Here is a 20,179-nt window from a genome sequence, read left to right on the forward strand (position 1 = left end):
TGCTCCCTGCTGGAGCCCTAACGGAGCAGTGGAGCAGAAAGTGCTGGGATCCAAAGGAAGAACCAGAGATGCCACCAGAACACCCCACCTGCGAGGGAGCCCTCGGGGGCACAGACCTGCTCTGTCCTTCTGCAAAGGAATCCAATTTTGCCCCAGTGAAAAGAGAGCCCTGGTGGGTTCCTCTCACCTGGACACTGTTCTGGTTGTCTCAAGAGGCACTGCTCCAGCTCGGGATGTGGAGATCCAGCTAAGGATGCTCATCCCAGAGGTGTTTTCCTTTGCTCTAACCACAACCGAGCCCATTTCCAGAGGATAATTGTGCAGCTTTTGCTTTCTGCCTTGCACAGAACTTGCAATGGGAGCAGTGAGTGCAGTGAGGTTTGGAACACAGGCTTGGAAAAGAAATGTCTCTATTGTATTTAACTCTGTTACGTGCCTGGCGCTGCAGAGGAGAGGTTATATGATGTGCAAATTGGAATTTTTCAATTTTGCCTTGGGTAAATTCGTCCCAAAAGCACATGTCAACTAAGTGCTGGGACCCCAGATGCCCTAATGAAAATAAGATACTTTAGGAGTGGGCAGGGAAAAAATAGAGGGTGAAAAATATGGCTTCACAAATTCAAATTATGGAAGAGAAGCAGGACAGATGCCAGCCAAGGTCGTGAGGATGCAGTGGAGGAATTTCATGTATTATGTATGTAAATAGCTTGTAATGGCTTTGTTTGGAACGGCTTGTATGCAAATCCCACTGAAATAGGAGCAGGGAGAACTTGGGCATTTACAGAGTCTCCCATCCCACAGCTGAGGTTTGGGACACTTTTCCTTGTACCAAGAGGTCTCGGATTCTGCTTTTGCAGTGAGGAACTTTGTCTGGACTCCAGGTGCACATCACCCATCTGCTTGGTCCTGGGGGGTGTTTTTTCATAACTGCAGCCCCAAAAACTTGGATTTTATATAGTAGAGAGATTTGTTTTGTGGGTGATGGCAGGGATCATCCTGTGGTTTGATCACTGCTGGCTCTCCTGCCACTGCAGGGTATTCCCAGATCTGCACCAGGTGAGGAATCCCCAGTGAGCTCTGGAATGGGAAAGGAAAGCAACACAGAGAGTCCTCCCCTGCCTGCCTGTGCTGGGAGCAGCAGCTCCCCAGAGCCTCTTCCAGTCCAGGTGCTGCTGCACAGGCCAAGGGGCTGCTCCTGTGCTTGATCCCTCGGACAGGGAGCTCCAGCTGAACTCCCTCAGGGATGTGGATTGTGCACAGGAAGGGTAAGGAGCTCTTGGCAGTGATTTCAGTGATTTTTCTCAGCCATGTAATGCAGTCTTTAGTGCACAATGCTGTGCTTGACATCTCTCCTTTTTATCTTTATTTTATTTTGACTGCTGTGGTAAAGCTTTTCTCCTTCTCTCTTTTCCCCTGCTCCAGGAGTTTGTAACCCAGACCTCTCACTACCCTGAGTTTTCAACACTCATGGGAACTTGCACCTGCTGTCACTTAATGTGCACTGACCAGTAAGAGACTGAACTAACCCCCTCAGATCTGTGCCAGGCTATTTTTGTAATTCCTCTGCATGGAAATTGAGGAACTGGAGGCATTTTTAATGCTGGAGTCTTTTTTGGCTCATAATGGTGAAAGCAGTGTAAACTCAGCAGCAACCCCAGGACTTCAGCAGGGCCAGATGTGGAAAGGGACACCAAAGGTGATCAGGATGTGCCGGGGGGGGCAGAGCTGAGCACTCCCTTCAGTGCCGTGCAGAAGAAAGCCCTTGTGAAGCTCTGCAGACTGCAGTGCTCTCCTGACAGGGCAGAATGAACTGGGACAGAGATGTATTTATATCACTTGATATTTTATTTAGTGCACATACATATTTTAGCAAACCCCTGATTAGCTCCTGGAGCGTGTCCTCTGTAACCCTTTGCACTGGGCCTGGGGGAGGAACCCCTGCTAACCCTGGGGAGCCTCAGCCCTCAGGGCAAACTGGCTCCCCTTGGATGGGCAGAGAACCCCTGGGCAGTGCTGAGGGATTTGGAAGTCTGGAATTCTGTTGAGGGTGAGGTATCACTGCCACCTGTACAAAACAGTTGCATTCTCACCCAGACTTCCCACAAATGATCAGAGGTTTGCAGTCCTAACTGTGATTTCTGGAGTTAAATGGATGCACTTCACAGCTGGCATCTGGCTTTGCTGAGCAGCTTCTCATTGCAAGCAGAAAGAACCCCCAAGAAAACCCCAAACCAGGAATCCCCAATAAACAGGAAAATTTGCTCTTGCCTTTCTGCATCATTCTGTGAACACTTCTTGAGGAAGAGCTGTCAGATCTGTCACTGAGCACACAGGAGATATCAAAACAAAATGCCAGGAGGAACCTGCTGTTGTCCCAGCAGATCTCTCTGCACACTTCAGAGCAAAGCTCTGTGGTGGCAGTGCTTCTACTGAGCTTTAGTGGGGTGAGAATGTGCCAAATGAATTGTGAGGGGTAATCAAAAGTACTGCATGAACAGGGACACTTGTGGAAACAGGACCATGATCAGTTAAGTAACTGATGCTGTAGTGCAGATAATGTGTTGATGCAGGTTCTGTTAAGCAGGAGATGGTGAATGAAGGCATCCTGTGGATATCAGCATTGCTGTTCTCTCCCTTCCCACTACAGCTTGCCCAGGACAGAAAGAAAGGGCAGAATAGGCAGGGAGACACTCCCAGATAGTTGCATTGACTATGGGTAATAAAAACCCAAAGTGTCTGGCACACAGGAAAGTTTCCAGAAACAGATGGTGGAAGGAGAAATGAATGGGAATTGGCAGCACACTTGGAGTAACCCCAGTCTCATGAAAACAGGGAAAGAGAAAGAAAAATAATCACTGTGTACCACATTGAAGTGACCACAGGGAATCTCTTCATTTGCTGGAAGGCTTCCCAAATCCAGTCTCTGGAAGCCTGGCATGTAAATTAACACTGCTGAGGATGCAGTCTAGTCCAGATCCTTCTGGTGCAGAGTGAACACCTCTCTGGAGTGTGTATGATCAACACCAGGGCATGGATGGCTCTTCCCTGACTGGTTTCCTTTATGGGAAAGTACAGTGAAAAATTCCCTTCCAATTATTTACACATATCTATTATGATTTCAGAGGGAACAGCGAGATTGCAATTAAATTTATCCTTACTAGCACTGAACTCCAAAACAATCACGCCAAAATAGATCTGAACAGGATTTCCCCAGGACTGTGACAAACGAGGAGGAAATGGTTTCTACATTCCTAATTGTGGCTTTGGTCTCCTTCTGTGTCTCTGTGCTGAAGAACTGCACAGGATGAACAGCAGGATTCCCTCAGATTGCTGGCAGCAATCTCCTCCTGGAAAACTCCTCAGTGCACTCAGTAGGCCCTTCTCCCAGAGTGTTCCTCTTTTCAGGAATTACGGTAGAGTTAATTGGAGGCAGTGATTTGCACAGGACTTGGAGGAGCTGCTTTAACCTCCCCATGGGACAGTGTTGAGTCTCTTCAACCCAGCCCTGAGTTCCTGAGGCCCCTCCCTCCCTCCCCGGGGCAGCAGAGCTCGGTGTGGCTCAGCCGCACCGATGGCACTGGGGAAACAACCCAAGGGCAGGCAGAGCCACAGAACGTTCTGAGCTGGAAGGGGCTCACAAGGATCAGCAAAGCCCAACTCCTGGCCCTGCACAGGGACAGCCCCGGGAGTCTCACCCTGTGGTAAAGGTAATGAACCCCTGTAAATAACGAGCAAATGAGGTTTAGTGACAACACACACGGGCTGTGAGAAGTGGCATTTTCTGAAGCGTGAGTGACTAAAATCCTGTTCCCATCATCAGGGGCATTTAGGAAAATCCCCTGCTAAAGTCTCAGAGAAGGTGTCTGACTGTAAGGAGGGAGGCCAGGGGGAGTCTCTCTGTAGATGTGATGAGTGGATCAGACCCTGGGTCCCTGTGACAATTTACAGCAGTGAAATCTTACCAGCAGCATTACCTGAGCTAATTCTGCAGATCCTCTTTGTGAAATCAAGGGATCTGCTGCCCAGTTAAATGTGCACAGCCCACCCTAAACCTCCTGCAAAGGCTGCTGCTGGGAGGGATGTTTAACCCTAACAGGGTGGATGATGTACCCTGAATATTCAGGGTTGAACTGATTGTTAAATTCAGGTTAGGAAGAGATTTTGATGTTCCCATTAAGTGGTGCCATTGGAGCTCACTGGAGTGGTGACATTTCTATTTGTCAGATATGTAAAAAAATATATGTAATATATGATTGTATATGTAAAAAAAATATAACAATGTAAATATGTAAAAAACCCATACCTGTACTCCTCCATGCACCCTCTCTCTCTAGCTTGGATGCTTTAGTTTTTCCATTTCTGGTGCTCAGTGGTCCCTGCCAAGTGCTGTGTGACACGGGGTGTTCTGCAGGTGTGTGACTGATGTGCAGCTCAAAGCAAGCTGGATGGCTGTGCCTCTTTTATTCTGATAGCAGGAAATGTATTTTATAGTGGAAGATAATTTCTCTTTGCCTCAAGGAACAGTGTGGTGCCAGGAACAGGGAGTGGTTGAAAGACTGGCTGTAAGGAAATTTAGGTGAAAATTTTTGTCCTCTTCCCGGTCACAAATGGATCCTCATCCTGGATGATGGTTTTATTCTTAGCATTACTGACAACTGCATGCAGGGCTCCTGCTGATACCCTGATGTTTTAGACATCACCTGAAGGGCTCTGAAGGTACTCTGGGATCTGTTTTTTGGCTGAAGCTCCAGACTTGAGGCTGGGAAGGAGAGCAGGTCCTTGGAGTTAAAAATAACAGGGAAGACCTGCTTTGTCTTTTACTGAGCAATAAAACATCTTGTCTGGGTTCTTTTCCCCACCTTTCTCTTGCTATCTAAAGCATCCTCTGTGCAAGGAGATTATGGGAAATCCATTTCTAAGTCAATGGCAAATGATGAGCCATTGCCCACCTGGAATTATTGCTGGATAGACCAAGCAGAGTCGATTCCTGCTGTCATCTCTCCCACATGGCCATGTTTGTGTCCCACAGCAACGGGAGCTGAGGCACAACGACCTTGGAGGTGTCTTTGAAGCACTGCAGTAACTCAGTACAGAAACTGGATATCTGTTCTGGCTCAAGTCTTTGTGCTTCCTAAAGCAGCCAGACTTCACCGAGTGTCCTGCACTCGTGTGCAGCAGCAAACAGGGCTCTGTGTGTCTGTAACAGCCTCCCCCAGAGCCCAAACCTAAGGCATGAGGTGCCTTTTCCCTTTACCTGTGCTAGGATATTTCACTGGCACTCACATGAGGGTTACAGGAGCATCATGTTTTAACTGGCTGCTGCTGTGCTGGTGCAGTCTCTGAGGTCACTGCCCCTCACTTCTCTGGGTTTGGGAGGCATGTCCTGAATTCCTCCCCTCCCATGTTTAGTCTGTAGGAGGAACAGACCAATCCCTTCCAAACCCGCATGTGCTTGAGCTTAGAAGGGCTAGGCCAAGGTTAATATTCCCCCTGAAAAACCTTCTCTGCTTTCTGCAGGAACAGGCTGACGAACAGTGAAAGCAAACCAGGCTTGTCTAGCTGCAAACATCATCTGGAGGTTGTCAGGATTCAGGTCCTGTTCTCACACCTGTTCTCACACAGAGGAAACAGCATTTCACTGGGCCGGAGCTGGCAGAGCCACTTCTCACTTCGGCTCAGTCGCTCTTCTCTTCGGACATCCTAAACCACTAGAGGTCAGGGCAGGGATGGACAGGAGGATCTGACAAATGGTGGTAAGGAGAGAATTTGCCAGGGAAGGCATTTTCTTCCATGCTTGCATCACGTAGGTGAATTTTTAGAGCCTGATTTTTAGACAGTCCCCTGGGGAGAGCACAGAAGTACTATTGGCATTTGACATCTTTATTCTGCCCTTGGCTGTGCTACAGCCTAAAGTGACACCTTTAGCAGGTGATCTGATTGCTCTGTGCCACAGCCCCCATCTGCCACCTGAGGATTCCTCCTGCACCCTGTGTTCTCTGGATTCCCACAGAGCACCGTGTATGTGGCAGGGATTGTTTTTCACCAGTTGGGAAGAACGGGCCCCACCATCCCCAGGGGCTGACTGAAATGCAGACAACTCACCACCTCTTCTATCTCCAAGCACTTCCTTCACCTAGAAGGAGTATTTGCAAACTAACCTGGCCTGAAGAAAGATTTACCAGATGCTGTCTTCTCATTTTTATCTATATTTGCTTTTCATGTGTGGAGCTGGTTGGGTACACGCAGAGAAGTCAATCTGTGGTTGTCAGATGAGCTCCCCCAGGACTGGAAACCTGGTCCCTGTGGCGCTGTGTCCGCAGGTGAGGCGGGGGTGGCAGGTGAGCCTCCACCGGGAGAGGGAGCTGCGTGCCCTCGGAAGGAGCAGGCACGGCCGTGAGGTTGGTTAGTTGGTTATCCGGGAATGCGGGCCCCGGGCAGTGCCCTATGGTTGGTTGTCCGGCCCCGGGCAGTGCCTGTGCCACCCTCCCTGCAGAGGGACAGTTTGTCCCCCCTGCGCTCGAAGGCTGGCAGGAGGCCGGGAGGAAAGGGAAGCAGCGAACACGAACAGGTCTTGCACGGGCCTTTGTCAAGGCTGAGATAATGGAAGTGATTGGTGTTCTCTTTGCCTGCCTGGGATGGAATCAGTGGGTACAGGATACTGCAGGGGATTAGCTTTGGGAACCCGGGAAACAGGGGAAAGGAGTGCCAGCATTCCCTAGGATATGCATTTAAACTGCTGAGACCGAGCTGGTGTAACAGCAGTCTTCACTACACAAATACTTTCAAATTGCTCTGAGCATTTTTCTCCCCCTGTTCGTTGTTCTGACGCTTTTTAGAAGGAATTTGGGCTGATCCAGGAAAGCCTGACTCGTGTTCCAGGCCGAGCAGGGCTGTGAGGGCAGCACAGGGCTCCACCCAGCGGGACCTTCCCGGTGAAGGTGTGCTCTGTACCTGCTCTGCCTCCCGGGCTGAGCACTCTGCTCCTGGATCGGGGACAGGGGACGTTCTCCAGGGCTCTTGGGGGCTGGGAAAGGAAAGGTGAGGGAGCATCGCAGGGGGTTTAAGGTGAGTCACGTGTGCAGAGGATCAGGACCTGTGACTTGTAATGCATCTGCTTGCTCACACAATTCTGCAAGAAACAGAGCATTTCCTTGTTCCCACAAGGTGGTTTGATTACAATACTCAAAGCCTTCTTCCTCCCTACCCCCTGTTTCATGCTAATAGGACTGTGACCTGTCCCCTGGGGCTGGAGGAAAATACTTCACATATTTTTCCTCATCACTGCTCCTGTGCTGTAACTCCCAGCCCCGGTTGTGGCAGGAGGAGCCCCTTCCAGCTGCCCGGTTTGCTTCTGTGAACGGTATTTTCTGGGTGGTGGTGCCTGGGAAGGACTCTGGCTGTTGTAGGACCGATGGTAAGCACACTTTTTAAGTAGTGGTTGCTACTCAGAGGAGTATTAGGCACGTGTGAATGACTGCACCCACGGCTCAGCCTTAGTGCTGCTCATTCTCCATCTGCTCCGAGGAAGATCTAGGAAAGCCGCCAGGAAAACATAGTGGTAAATAATGTTTCTATTGCACCTGCCATCAGCGACTTGCGAAGTGTTTTGCAAGCTCTGCTGAAGTCCTGCTGCCGCCAGGAGAGGGGAGCGCGTTCTGCCGCTTTCCGCTAATGTGCCAAGCGGGAGGTGTGAGGAGCAGGGCTAACCCCGGGCAGCCGCGGTCTAGCTCTGCTTCCAGGCTTGCAGCGTGAGCTCGGGCACGGGAGGAGCGTGGAAAATCAGCTGGATGCCTCCCGGCAATGTGAAGAATCTGGAAGTGCTACCAGACTGCTCAGTGAGGTAAAATCGCTGCGATGACAGAAATGTTTGCGCTCCTGGGCTTGTTCTGCCTCGAACGCCCCCGGGGCGGGACCCTGCGCCTTGCTCCGCGGGGCAGGACGGTGACACTCCTGCGCTGGCACTGCAGCCGCTCTCGGGGATCACTGCCCGGCAGGAAGCGTGGGACGTTCTGTGACTCTCCTGCACTTTCAGCTGGAACTCCTGGCCACTTCCCTGCTCCTGCATTAAAATCTGCAGCTGGAAAATGTTGGGTCCTTGCAACAGGTGCCACGCAAGTGGCTTGCTCTGACTTGCCCCCAGTGGTTTGAAACCAAAGCCTCCCGACACAGCAGGCTATGTCACCGGGGTGCCGCAAGCAGCACCTTACACCCAAAGGTCAGGGAGTCAGGCCCTCACCACTGTGCAGACCCTGCCTGGCCCCAAACAGAGAAATAATGATTAAAACAATAATACAGAAAAACAGAAGTGAAGGCATCGATGTGGAAGGCCTCGACTCAGCAGTGTGGCACCCAAGGGTGTGAGGAGCACGGGCTGGCAGCAAGAAGCCTCGTGGGTTCTGTGCTTTCTCCAAGCTCATGTCACAGAAGGTGGGCAGCAGTGAAGAGCTGGCTCAGAGGGAATTCTCCCTCCTTCTGGACACTAAAATTATTTTTTAAGTTGCCTATGAACAAGCAAGCCTTCCATGGGCTTACCTGTGCAAAGCCTTGCACTCGTTTGGCCTCATTTTTGGGCCATGTTTCCACCAAAGTGATCTTTCTTATCTCTTTGGGGACGCTTTTACTGGGTGATTATTGAACGGAGGAAGAAAGGAGTGAAGTGGCTTGTGCAGGGACAAGCCATGGAATCTGTCAGAACTGCTTTTCTTTGTCTGGGATCATTGTTGCTGCTGCTGTGCCAAAACCACACCTCTGCAGTGAGCTGGTTACAGGGAGCAGGGCATTCTGATGGCCTGGAGTCAGCCCGGGCTTTGCTTCCTCTAAACTAGTTTTTCCTCACCCTCTCGGTGATAACCGACAAAAGCAAATCAGCTCTCACCTGGGAGACCCAAACAAGCTGCAAACCAGCGTGGGAGGAGGATGTTTCCAAGGGCTGGGGAGGAAAGCTGCAATTTAAGAAGCCAGTTACCTAAGGACGTTGTTTTTATGGCACACTCCTCCACGGGCTGCATGTGGAGGGCAGGGCCATTCCCATGGTGCTCAGATGTGAGAAAGTTCACTGCATTCCAACACCCATTCCTCAGGGAGTTCAGTCCACCAAAAATCAGGGAAAACCCACATGCTAAAAATATTTGTATGGAGAAGAAAACCCACAGCACATTCATGTGGTATGAAGGGCCAGCTGCTTGGTGGTGATAAAAGTGCTGTGGTTTGTGTATTGTGAAGGACTTTGCAGTTCAACAGGTTGTGGTTTCTTCAGAGACAAAGATGTGGGAGCTTTTTTTCAACAGTAATATTTCCAAGGCCTTGGTTTTGCTTTTATAAGCAAAAGCTGAAAATTTAGATTCAAGGGTATGACTGAGCCTATTTTTCATAGTGGTGGAAAGTGGATGGATCAACAGTGATGATAAAATCAGCTTTCCCAGCTTTTCCCTTCTGGCAGGAGCACATTCTAACACTCATGCAAACAGAACTGAAGGCAGGCACTGTATTATTTCTTTGTTCCAGCATAAAAGGTTGACTCTGTGGGGCAGTTTCAAACTTCTCAATCTTCTCTGCAACCTGGATGTTGTGTAAATTATTTCTCTGAAATCCGTTTGCACTGTGAAAATTCCAAGCACGACAAGTGCTCCCCTCTGTGTCTGGTGCTCAGGACAAGGCAGTGGGGAAGGAACCAGGAGGGCCAGCGTGGAGAAAAGGTTCTGCCTGTTGGTGCTGGAAGGCTTCTCTCTTTAATTAGAATTATATCTGCACAACATCTCTGTGGTGTTATTAGGGAGCCATGTATTACTGGGGACTACCACACAAAGACAAACCTCCCAGATAATAGACTGGAGAGCAAATGCTCATCAGTGTGGGGTCAGATAGCCCTGGATATAATATCTAATGGATTTTCCTCATCAAAATATGCCTGAATCAACAAGGGATGATATGATTTCAAAAATGATTCTTCCAAGTGTTAATGATATGGTAAAGAGGCTGCTGAAAAACATTCTGCTGGCTGGGGTGATCATAGATTGATTTTATTTAAATTAACTGAGAGGATAAACAAAAGTAGGTTTGCTATTCAGATTTTCTGTTTCAAAGGGAGAACTGATTAGGGGAACCAACATACTTGAATATGGAAAAGGTCTGGGATTTCTTTGTCAGCTGTTGTACAATTATTGCCAGGATCTTACCTGAGTCCAGGACTCTCCACTCCAGCCTTCTGGAAGAAGGAAATATAGAAAAAGGGTTTGAACAGATTTGCCCTTTGAGAACAGAACACACAGGTGGAGAGGAGGGACACAGTGAAACGAGCTGAGGGCAAAAAGGAACGGTAATCCTAACAACACATGGGATCCTATTCAGTGTTTGTAATGACTTACATCATGGAGAATTGGGAAATGTAGTGGAATTGAAAGGGATAAAATTGAGCAAGACAAAAGGGGATGGTGAGCCCACGGACCAAGAGGGAATTCTGCTGGACACGGGCAGGGGGGGCTCTCACCTGGGGGGAAGGATGTGAGGGCCAGTCAAGGGCTGGATCCGACCTGCCAGGTGGGAAAAATGCAACTGCAGTTCCAGTAATCAGGAATGATCAGGGGGTATTGGTGAGTGGACAAAGCAGGAATGAAATCTCACCCAGTTTTGCAGGTTCTTAGCTCTGAAACAAGTGCAGTAAAAGTTTGTCCATCTCCCAGTCACCCCAGGAACCCATCTGATGAGAGAAGGAAAGAGTTCTGCTGTCTATAAATATACTGCAGGAATGAGCAACAGGAAGAGAAACAGATTTAAACCAAAGGACAGCATTAGTCAAAGAGCAAAAGGGTATGGCTGGGCCAGGCATGGACTTGCTCTGGAAACAAGATAAAAATTTATAACTCTCAGAATGGGGAAGCTTTAAAAGAGTCTCCAAATTAGAGCTGTTAGGGGAGAAGAAACTTATTTTGGAAAATGGAGGTCTGGAAGGCCTTTCCAAAGCCATGTTTTAAGGAGAGGGTAATGCAGATATGCCCAAGCTAGTTGACATTAAAAGCACCAGGTGCCATCAGGAGATAATAATTTGGTTGTAGGGGGCAGGAAACTGAACTGTTATTTTAGGAGCAGCATTCAGGTGGAGTGTGGTCATCTCCACCAGTGTTCACCAAAGGCCACTCACCTCTATTTTTGTGATAACTGGGAAACTTTCTGGCCAATACACATTTTGCTGCAGACCTGCCTGTGACCCATGCTGAATGTCTATACCCTGGCAGAACATGTGCTGCACCATCATCCCCTCAGAGCACAGAGCACGTTTCCTGATTTACAACCTGGCCCTAATTCAATTAAAGGAACTGCTGGGGGCAGTTTGTGCAGGTTGTGAATGGCAGGAAAACCTGAGTTACAGTTGCATTGAACCAGAATCTCTGTTGCAAGGCAAGGACCTCACTTGCAAAGGGTTTATTTTTAATGTTCTTTGCAGTGGCACTGATGAATGTGTGGGATTTGTCAAATAAGCCATAGGATACATCTGTGTGAATATTGCTGCTGGAGTCATTTTAGGAAGTGATGCAGGTTGGAGACCCTGCAATACTCTTCCTGCTGGAGTGGGTTTTTCCAATATGCAGCCCTCTTTGCAGTGAGGTTGTCTGCAGTGATCTCAGCAGTAAAGTGGGATGGAGCAGGAACTGCTCTGTCAGAACTGATCTGCAGGACCCTGTGTCTGGGATCTGGTGCTCTGAAGGGCAGGACTCCTGCAGGTGCCCAGGCAGATGTTCCTGAACAGCAGGAGAGTGGCAGTTTGCAGTATTTCAGGTGCAGACAGAGAATTACCTTGTTGTTTTACCTTGCAGGGTCGTGTGGTTGGTCTTGCTGCAGGGTTACATTTCAGGGGGAGCTCAAATGAGCAGTAGCTATGCTGAGATGCATCTTGGAAGAATTAGGTGCTAAAAGAGCTAGCTGGAAAGAGCAGTCCTGAGAAATTTGTTCTATTCTGGAGAATTAAGCTCTTCAGCAATGCCCTCTAGCTTTGTTCTGACTCTGTGATTCCGTGTTATTTAGCAAAGCTTACAAACCTTGCCCTCTTGCCACGTATCAACTGGGGTTCATTATGTTTTGCAGCAATGAGCACAGAAATAGAGAAGTGATAAGAACAGTTGGCATTTAGGCTCTTCAGTAGCACCACTTGGCACTGCAGGAAAACCTTTTTTTCTTGTCTTTGCACTTGCTCAGAAAGAAAAAAGCATTAGAACAAACAGAAATGCTTGCCCTAAGGTTTATTCTTATTATATATATATGTGTGTGTGTATATACATTTAAAATTTGACTATATTTAAAAACAGACTATCAAGGCAGATGAGACCTTTTCTGGCAATTTAATCTGATAGTCTGTGGGGTTTAGATTTCTGTAAATCACTTCCTGTTTGAACAGGTTTTAGAAAAATATCTAACTTGCATAATTTTTGGTAAAGTAGAACTGCTACAATTGCTGGTGAATCGCTCCAGCTAATTATCCTTGTTCCTAATAAACATGCACCTTGTTTGTTTGCATCCGGCTGGTCAGGGGTTTTTACAGTTTGGTCACACAACTGTAACAATTGAATTAGTTTTCCTATGTACATGCACAAAACCCTGTGCGAATCAGCCCTTGGCCTAAAAATCTGAAGCCACGTGTGCTTCTTGAATCTGCTGTTATCAAACATCACTCCCAGCCCCTTCATCTTTCTTGCAGCTGTTTCCTGAGTGCTCTTCTGTTTATCAACAGCCTTCCTGAGTGGGAGTCAACAGAGCTGCACTTGCTGTGTCAGGGGTAGATGTGACACCGTGACAGCTCTGCTCCCGTTCTGAGGGGCTGAGAGTCCCTTTGCCCAAGGCACTGTGCTGGGAATTCCTGGGGTCTGGACTTCTCTCTGTCAGCCCACTCACCTTTCCAAAGGCACTGCTTTCCAAAGTAAAAGCAGTTGGTCTGTAAGACCTGTGGTGTGTGTTCTTAGACATTGAACAGATCATTCCAGCTGGCTGAGCAATCCCCATCCCTGCAGTGAGCTCTGCTGTCCCAGTCCACTGACAGCTGGAGCACTGGAACACGGCTGCTGATGGAGTTCTCCCTTGGCACCAACACTGCATTACAGCAAACAGAGCTGAAATTCCTCAGAGACTCCTTCAGAAACATGCTTAGGAATGTATCCCCTGACGCTGTGTGCCTGGTTCAGCCCCAGGTTGAATTCATTCCATGTGCCATGCCAAGGCTCAGCTGCTGGGGCTCCCTGCTCAGCACGGTATTACAGTGACCACAGGTGTTCCAGGTGCACAGGTCCAGTCCAGTGACACTTTCAGCAGGCAAGCAAGCTTTAGATCCCATCAAACTAAAAATCAAATTGCTTTGGTGACTTGTACCTTTTAATAAACCCTTGTTGATTGGTACTGATTTCATGACCCCCTGTTTTTGTGTGAGCTGAGTCCCATGTCAGCCCTCACGCTGTTTAAAATACTGGCACAACATGAGCATCCTTCCAGGCCCCTGCAGGTTCTCCCTGGGAACACTTCTCAGCACGTTTCATGTCAGCACACCAGAGCACCCTCCTCCAGCTTTTAACAACCTCTGAAGGTCTGGCTTAACACTTTCTAGGCCTCGGGAGGCTCAGCCTGCTGCTGACAGCTCTGCCCCGTTAGCTGAGGAGGAGGCAGGGTGCTGTCAGCACTGCTCTTAGCTTAAAATGGACTGGGAAGTGAAAATAGTGCTTACAGAGTGTTCTGTGTCCTTTTGCTGCGTTCTCACTTTGTTTTATTTCTACATTCCAAGTTACCAAAGTTTTTCCTTCCTATGGTTTCTATAGTCTCTTTCTCAGGAAGTGAGTGGCTTCCTAATTGTTGTCATTCTCTAGCCCTTCTCTTGACTAATTGGACTCATGATTGTTCCAGCTTTGTGAAACAGTTCCTGTTAAGACACCAAGCACTAACAACAGTCAGGTAATTGCTCTTGTTGTGTTCTGTTTGCATATAAGAAAGATGACCCAGGTGTGAGCACACCTTCATGAATCACAACCAACATTAGTTATGTGATCTGTTCTGCCAGTTGAAAATGAAGCCTAAGTTAAAGCTCCTCTGACTGGGATACAGGAGTGTTTGAACTCAGAAACAGTAGCTGCTAATAATGTCCAGAGTTGCAGGTAACTTTGTCACTGCACATGTCCCTTTGCTCTGCATCTATCTCTGGTTTATTTTTCCCCTTTGCCTTAGCTCTCCATCCCAGCTTATTAAGCTATCCAAACTTAAGAGATAAACTTAAGTTCAAATCTACCTACTCCCTACCCCATGCTATTTTACCCCAGCAGTGGATTGAGAACCTCCGTCTTCCTCTTTTCAAGACATGAATGATCCCGGAGTAATTTGGATGCTCTTCAAATCGCTCTTAAATTCCCTGATCCTGACTCCATTCAAAGTGTGATCCCTTCAAAGCATCTCACTGGTACCTGCAACCACTGCTGCCTTGGGGAGAAACCCAGCTCAGCTTTCTAATTCTGGAGTGGTGCTTTGGCTTTGAAGAATGACTGCCTTTCTCTTCCTTTCTTTTTTAGTTTAATGCTCCTGGTATAGAATTTGTGATAGACAAAGAGCTCTTTGACCAGTATTCTTGGGCCCTTTACAAGCTGGGCAGGGCAATCCATTAGTGAAGCAACCCCTGCATGGTCTGCTCTGTTTGATCAAGTGGCTCAGTCACCAGTGTGGACTCAGAGCTAGGGACTGTTGAACTAAGAGTTGAAGCACCAGGAATAACTCGGATGGTTCCTTCCATCCTGTATATCCACTTGTCAAGTGCTGTCCCTCAGAATTGCAGGCAATCATTCAGTCCCAGGGAGTAATTGCTGGCAGTCTAGAAGAGTGCATTCCCAGTATCCCATTATACACCAAATGGCTGCACTGTAAATGCTGAAAAGGCACGAGCATTCTTGTGTGTGAAATAAAATAAACCCCTCTTCTGAAGGCACAGATCCACCCTTTGGGTGCTGAGGCTATAAATGTGTTGTGCTTTTTTAAAACTATAAATGCTTTGGCCCACTTGGAGCCCTGTAAATTCCAGTGCCCCTGATGATGTACTGACATAAATCATGTGACGTTGTAATTTTGGGGACAATGTCTGGGACAATGGAGGCTCAGCCCTAATTACAGCTGCTGGTATTAAGTCTGGAGTTTTCGAAGTTTGCTCGAGGAAATTTGGTCTTGAAATGAGTTAAATCAACTCGCCTGAGAAAACCACAGAGCTGCACAGTTCCAGCCTGTTCCACTTTGTGTGACCTCATCTGTTATCTGTCCCCATGTGGGCAAAACCAAGTGGTGGAACCGTTCCCGTTACTGTTGTTTTTGCAAGGATCCCCTTCTCATGGCTTGAGCCCTTTTGTAAGATGCCAGGCAGCTGTTTGTGAATTGGTAACTGCTGGGTCTGTCCTTATTGTTTTGGGATTGCTCTGCTCCCACATGGACCTGGCAGTCCCTTCCTAAAATGCTGGGGTAGTGCAAGAATGCTATTTCTGTAGCTACCCATTCCACACTGGGTTCTTAACTGCTGGTTAATCAGACCTCAAGAATGTGGCTGTGCTGAGAAGTGGGACGCTGAGGGCAAAGATGCATCTGATCCTCTGCAGAATCTCCAGTGGGTGGAGGCAGTTCAGGCTCTACATCCTTTACTCAACCAGGGGACAAAACTTGCCCAAAATGTGGCGTATTGGTAACTGTAGTCCCTGCTGGGACCTGAGGTGAGACCACAAACTCCATTTATTTGGAGCAGTGAGACTCCTCCGAATATAACAAAGGCCAGGACTTCTGGAGATGGATCCTGAACATCAAAGGCCATTCCCTAAGAAATGGCCAAGGACAGCGGTGGTGTTTGCCTGCTGTACCAACTGTTTGGGGAGAACGGGGTTGTTTGAAGGGTTTGGGGTTTTTTTTGGTGTGGGTTTTTTATTTTAATTTGGGTTTGGTTGGTGTGAGCTATTCTATGCCAGGCAAGCTGGAACGTTACACAAATGTTGTAGCTGAAAAATTCACAAACAAATATTCAGGCACTTATGTAGGACTGTAGGGGAGGGTGAGAGCAGCTGCTGGTATTGTTGCAAAAGCTAAATGTTTTCATGGAAATACAGCTCCTTTTGCATCCAGTTTATCATTTCAAGCACAACAGTGCAAGGATCAGAAAGGAACTGGGCCTTGGGATGCCAGCTTCTGTTCATGGATTTTTCCTTTAATTCATTTTCTCTGTCTCCATTGTGTTTCTGTTGAATTCAAGGATTAAAACACTACTACACTTTCAACATCAAGTCTAATTTGCCTTCTGAGAACTTTTTAAACTTCTGTTCATTTTAGGGGACTGTTCATATCTTCCTTGCCTAATGAAGTTGCTCTGGAGGTGCCGTGGTCAGTGCCCAGAGCTGTCTCAGTGAGATGTATCACACATGAGTGTGGAGGGAAAAGGATGATGATCAGGGGCTGATTCACATCACTGAGTGTTGAACACATTAAATAGCTAAATCCAGGGCTGGTCTCCACAGACAGTTTAGGGTAGAGAGCCTAATTTGAGAGAGTGACTGCTGGAAAACGTGGAGATATGGGTGCTATATGGATATCCTCCTTCACTGGTTTGGAAGAGCTGCTTGATGCTCATCAGATCTCTCTGGTCCATCCTGTCCCAAGAAACCTGTGAGCTGGATGAGCTTGTAAATGCTGCTGTGTAAAATCAACTGTCAGTAACAGGTTAATTCACTGAGAAGTTTGTGAAGAAAAAGGAAGCCAAGAGATAACAGTGGGGCATAGTGGGAATGTAGGTGTGTAATTGCAGGGTTGGGATTCTTATTCCACAGAGCTGCAATCTGTTTGAAGCCCAAGAATGCACAGGGCTGGAGAGACTCCTGTCATTGTCCTGTGTTTTGCTCTCACAGCCTTCATCACCACCTGATATGACCTTTCACGGAATAGGGTCAGGTTCAGGCTTCTAACCCCAAATCTGGGGTTTGTGATCCTGTAGTTTGGTGTTCTGTGTAGCTCTGTGTTTCCTAAGTGAGAAGCTCTGTGTGTGTGTGTGTCTGTATCTGTGTTTGAGTCTTGATTTTGAATCACATAAAGGAAAACCCAGGAAAAGGACAAAAGTAGCTTTGAGTCATAATTATTTACAGCTGAACATGTTAGGTTATTGAAGGCAGTCACTGCTCCTGATAATGGTAGTGGCTACACTGGTGCACATTTTGACAAAACCCTACTTGAGGGAGACTCCAGTCCTTTGACAGTTATGGTTATTATTATTGTGTCTTTCAGAAGTACAAAAAGTGGTGTTTTTTTCCTAAGATTTTTATTAAGTGAAGAAGAAATCTGGATTTTAAATAGGCTGGGTTAGAGATAATTTCCATTTTTTCCAAAACACCCATGTGATGTCCTCTTGATGGTCCAGTTCCTCAGCTGTAGTAACTGCTAGGACTAGGTAAGGTCCAACCTGATTAAAAACAGGACTCACATCTGGGTTTTACCTTCTGTGGGTGGTTCAAGCCCCTATTCCCCTCTGCAAACAGAGGGGACAGAAGGTGGGAGGATGGTCAGAAGCTTCCTGCAGGCCAGGTCTGGCCCATGGACTGGCTGGACTGTGACACTGGAATATTGGTGCACTGGCAAATGTGGGTTTGTTTGCTCCAAGGTAAGTTATAGCTGTTGTCAACCAGCAGCGTTTCTGCTCACACTGACCCTCTCTAGAACTCTGGAGGCGAGGGAAAATCAATAAGTGCAGACTAGGATAAACTAAAATAAACATTTTCAAGCTTTTAAGACACTAACAAAATAATGAAAGGAAGAAAATAATCCCTGAAGGGATAAGCTCTGTTGACTGCACTGGGAGAGAGCAGGGCCACTAACAACTGAGTGTGCTCCTTCCTCACTGAATATGCAGCAAGTTCCCTCAGCAGAGCCTGGTTAAGGACCTGTGCCTGCTGTCCTTTGGTGTCACCCACACAGTGCATTGTGTTTGTGGCCACTGGGACCAGACAGTGACGGGGTGTGGGCTGAGGGGTTTCAGGGACACGCACAAGGCTGTGTCACTTCTCTGCAGGAAGGCTGCTGATTCTCTTAGCCCTTCTAATGCCTGTGAGCTGGAATGTGCAGAGACTGGTCAGAGCTCCTTCAGGAGCAGAGATGACCTGCTTAACCTGGAAGAAGCAGAAGGATGAGCTACCTAGGTTCAGATTTGCTTTGCATTGTATCCACACACCTCCTGATGGTGGTGCCAGTGTGAGGGAGCTTCCTGGCTTTTGGCAGACACAGCATCCCCAGTGCCTGGGAAGATGCCATCCACCTTCATCACCAGGGCTGTGGGGACACTCCTCTTTTGTAACCACCATTTCAAGACCAGCTTGGTGTAATGTGCTTTCCCAGGGGCTCAGATCAATCTAGCAAATGAAGTGGGTGCAGAAAACGTCGTGTGCTTGGTAAGCAGAGTAAGAACTCGTCTCTTCAGGTTTGGGACTTTAACCCACCCAGCCTGACCTCCTGTCTCATGAAATTACACCCCATTCTCTCTGCAGGGAGTGCAGCAGCTCGTGTTGAATTCAATAATGCACCTTCTAGAAAGGCAATCAACCTGGATTGAAGGAGATAGAGGGGTAGAGAATACACCCCTTCTTTAGCATTTTGTTCCAGGGGATAATCACTCTGTAACAAATGTGAACCAGATGATTCATTAGGATTTTTCTTACTCCAAGTCTCAGCCATTGTTCTGGTTCTTGCTATGCCTTTCCTCTCTTGATTAGAGCTCTTAAAACTGGCATTTTTCTCCCCATGTTAGAACTTGCACACTGTAATCAAATTGCCTCTCAACAACCTGTAACAGCCAAACCCAGCAATGTCTCTGAGCTACAATCCACACTGTTCCTCTTAAGAGGTGGTAACCAGTGATTTTAGCAGTTCAGTCATATGATTCATCCTGCCACTAAAGACAATTCTGTCACGTTTTTTCCAGTTCCCTCTGCTTTTCCTTTATATAAATCTCATTACATGGATGCACTGGCATCTGCTGTGTTTGTGTTTTCCGTGTACAGTTGAAGGTGTAAGGGTTGGCTGCAAGACCCTGTGTGTCCCTGTAACTCACTGTGCCTCTTTGTGCTGTGTCTGTGGATGTCTCTGAGCTGAAACTCCTCCCTGTGTCAGAAATAAAAGGATGCTCGTGCGACCTCAGTCCTGCATTGCTCCATCTTCAGGGGCCATCAGAAGCCTGCCCGAACTCTGGAGCGTATGGACTGACCTTAAGTTGGTGTTTGGGATGGTTTTTTTTTTGGGGTTTTTGCTGGATCAAAGGGACTTGGAGAAGTCACTCCTCAGCCTTCTTAGGCAGTTAATTTAACATACAGTAAACCGCCCTGGCTTCAGTGCCACCTCTGTTTTTGTGCCTGGTACTGGTTAAAGGGAAAGAAATTAAATTAAACTTCAGTTCCCCAAGAAAACTCTGCTTTCTTAGCTGCTTTCAGGAGAACCACTTGATCCATAAGACTAAGGTCTTTAATTCTGCCTTGCCTTTCAATCTCATTAACATCTTCTGAACATTGCTCTCTGTGTGCAGAGCCCAGGGGTAGCCCTTGCAGTGAAAAAAATAAGAGCAGAACAGACAGTGCCTCAGACCATGTGTATCTGAGGGCTCCTGGACACTTTGGCTGGGCTCTGGGGAGCTCCTTGAACCTGCAGTTCAGCCCTGTTTAATGCCTGATATGTCTGGCTTAAAGAACATGTGAGTTTTGCCTCCACTGCTGGGCAAGTTGGGTGGTCCCTGTAAAGCCATTTTGCTCCTTTTCCCCCTTTCCTTAATTTTTTTTCTCATTTTTCCCTTTCCTTCTTTTTAATTCTACTGTTTTCTGTTGAGTTTTTGTTTTGGTTTGGGTTTGGGTTTCCTTTTGGGCTATGTAATACTCTGAGCACTGTCACTTGACCAAATCACATACACCCCTAGAATAATGGAATTAGTGGGGATCTGAATAAGCAGCTTTGCCAGCGTAACCTCTCCCACACAGTCAGTCACATCTGAACTGCAGATGCTGCTGTGGAGTAAAGAATTATTCCCCTAGACTTCAACAAGTCAACCTGAACATTATCATTAATCCAGATATGTTGTTTCTGTCACTGAAATGAACTCTGGAACGTCTGTGCAGACCCACTCTCAGCAATAAAATGTCACTCACCACTAGGGAGTGTCACACGT

Source organism: Myiozetetes cayanensis, unplaced genomic scaffold, assembly GCF_022539395.1.
Source record: "Myiozetetes cayanensis isolate MyiCay16 unplaced genomic scaffold, myiCay2020 scf27, whole genome shotgun sequence".
NCBI lineage: Eukaryota > Metazoa > Chordata > Aves > Passeriformes > Tyrannidae > Myiozetetes > Myiozetetes cayanensis.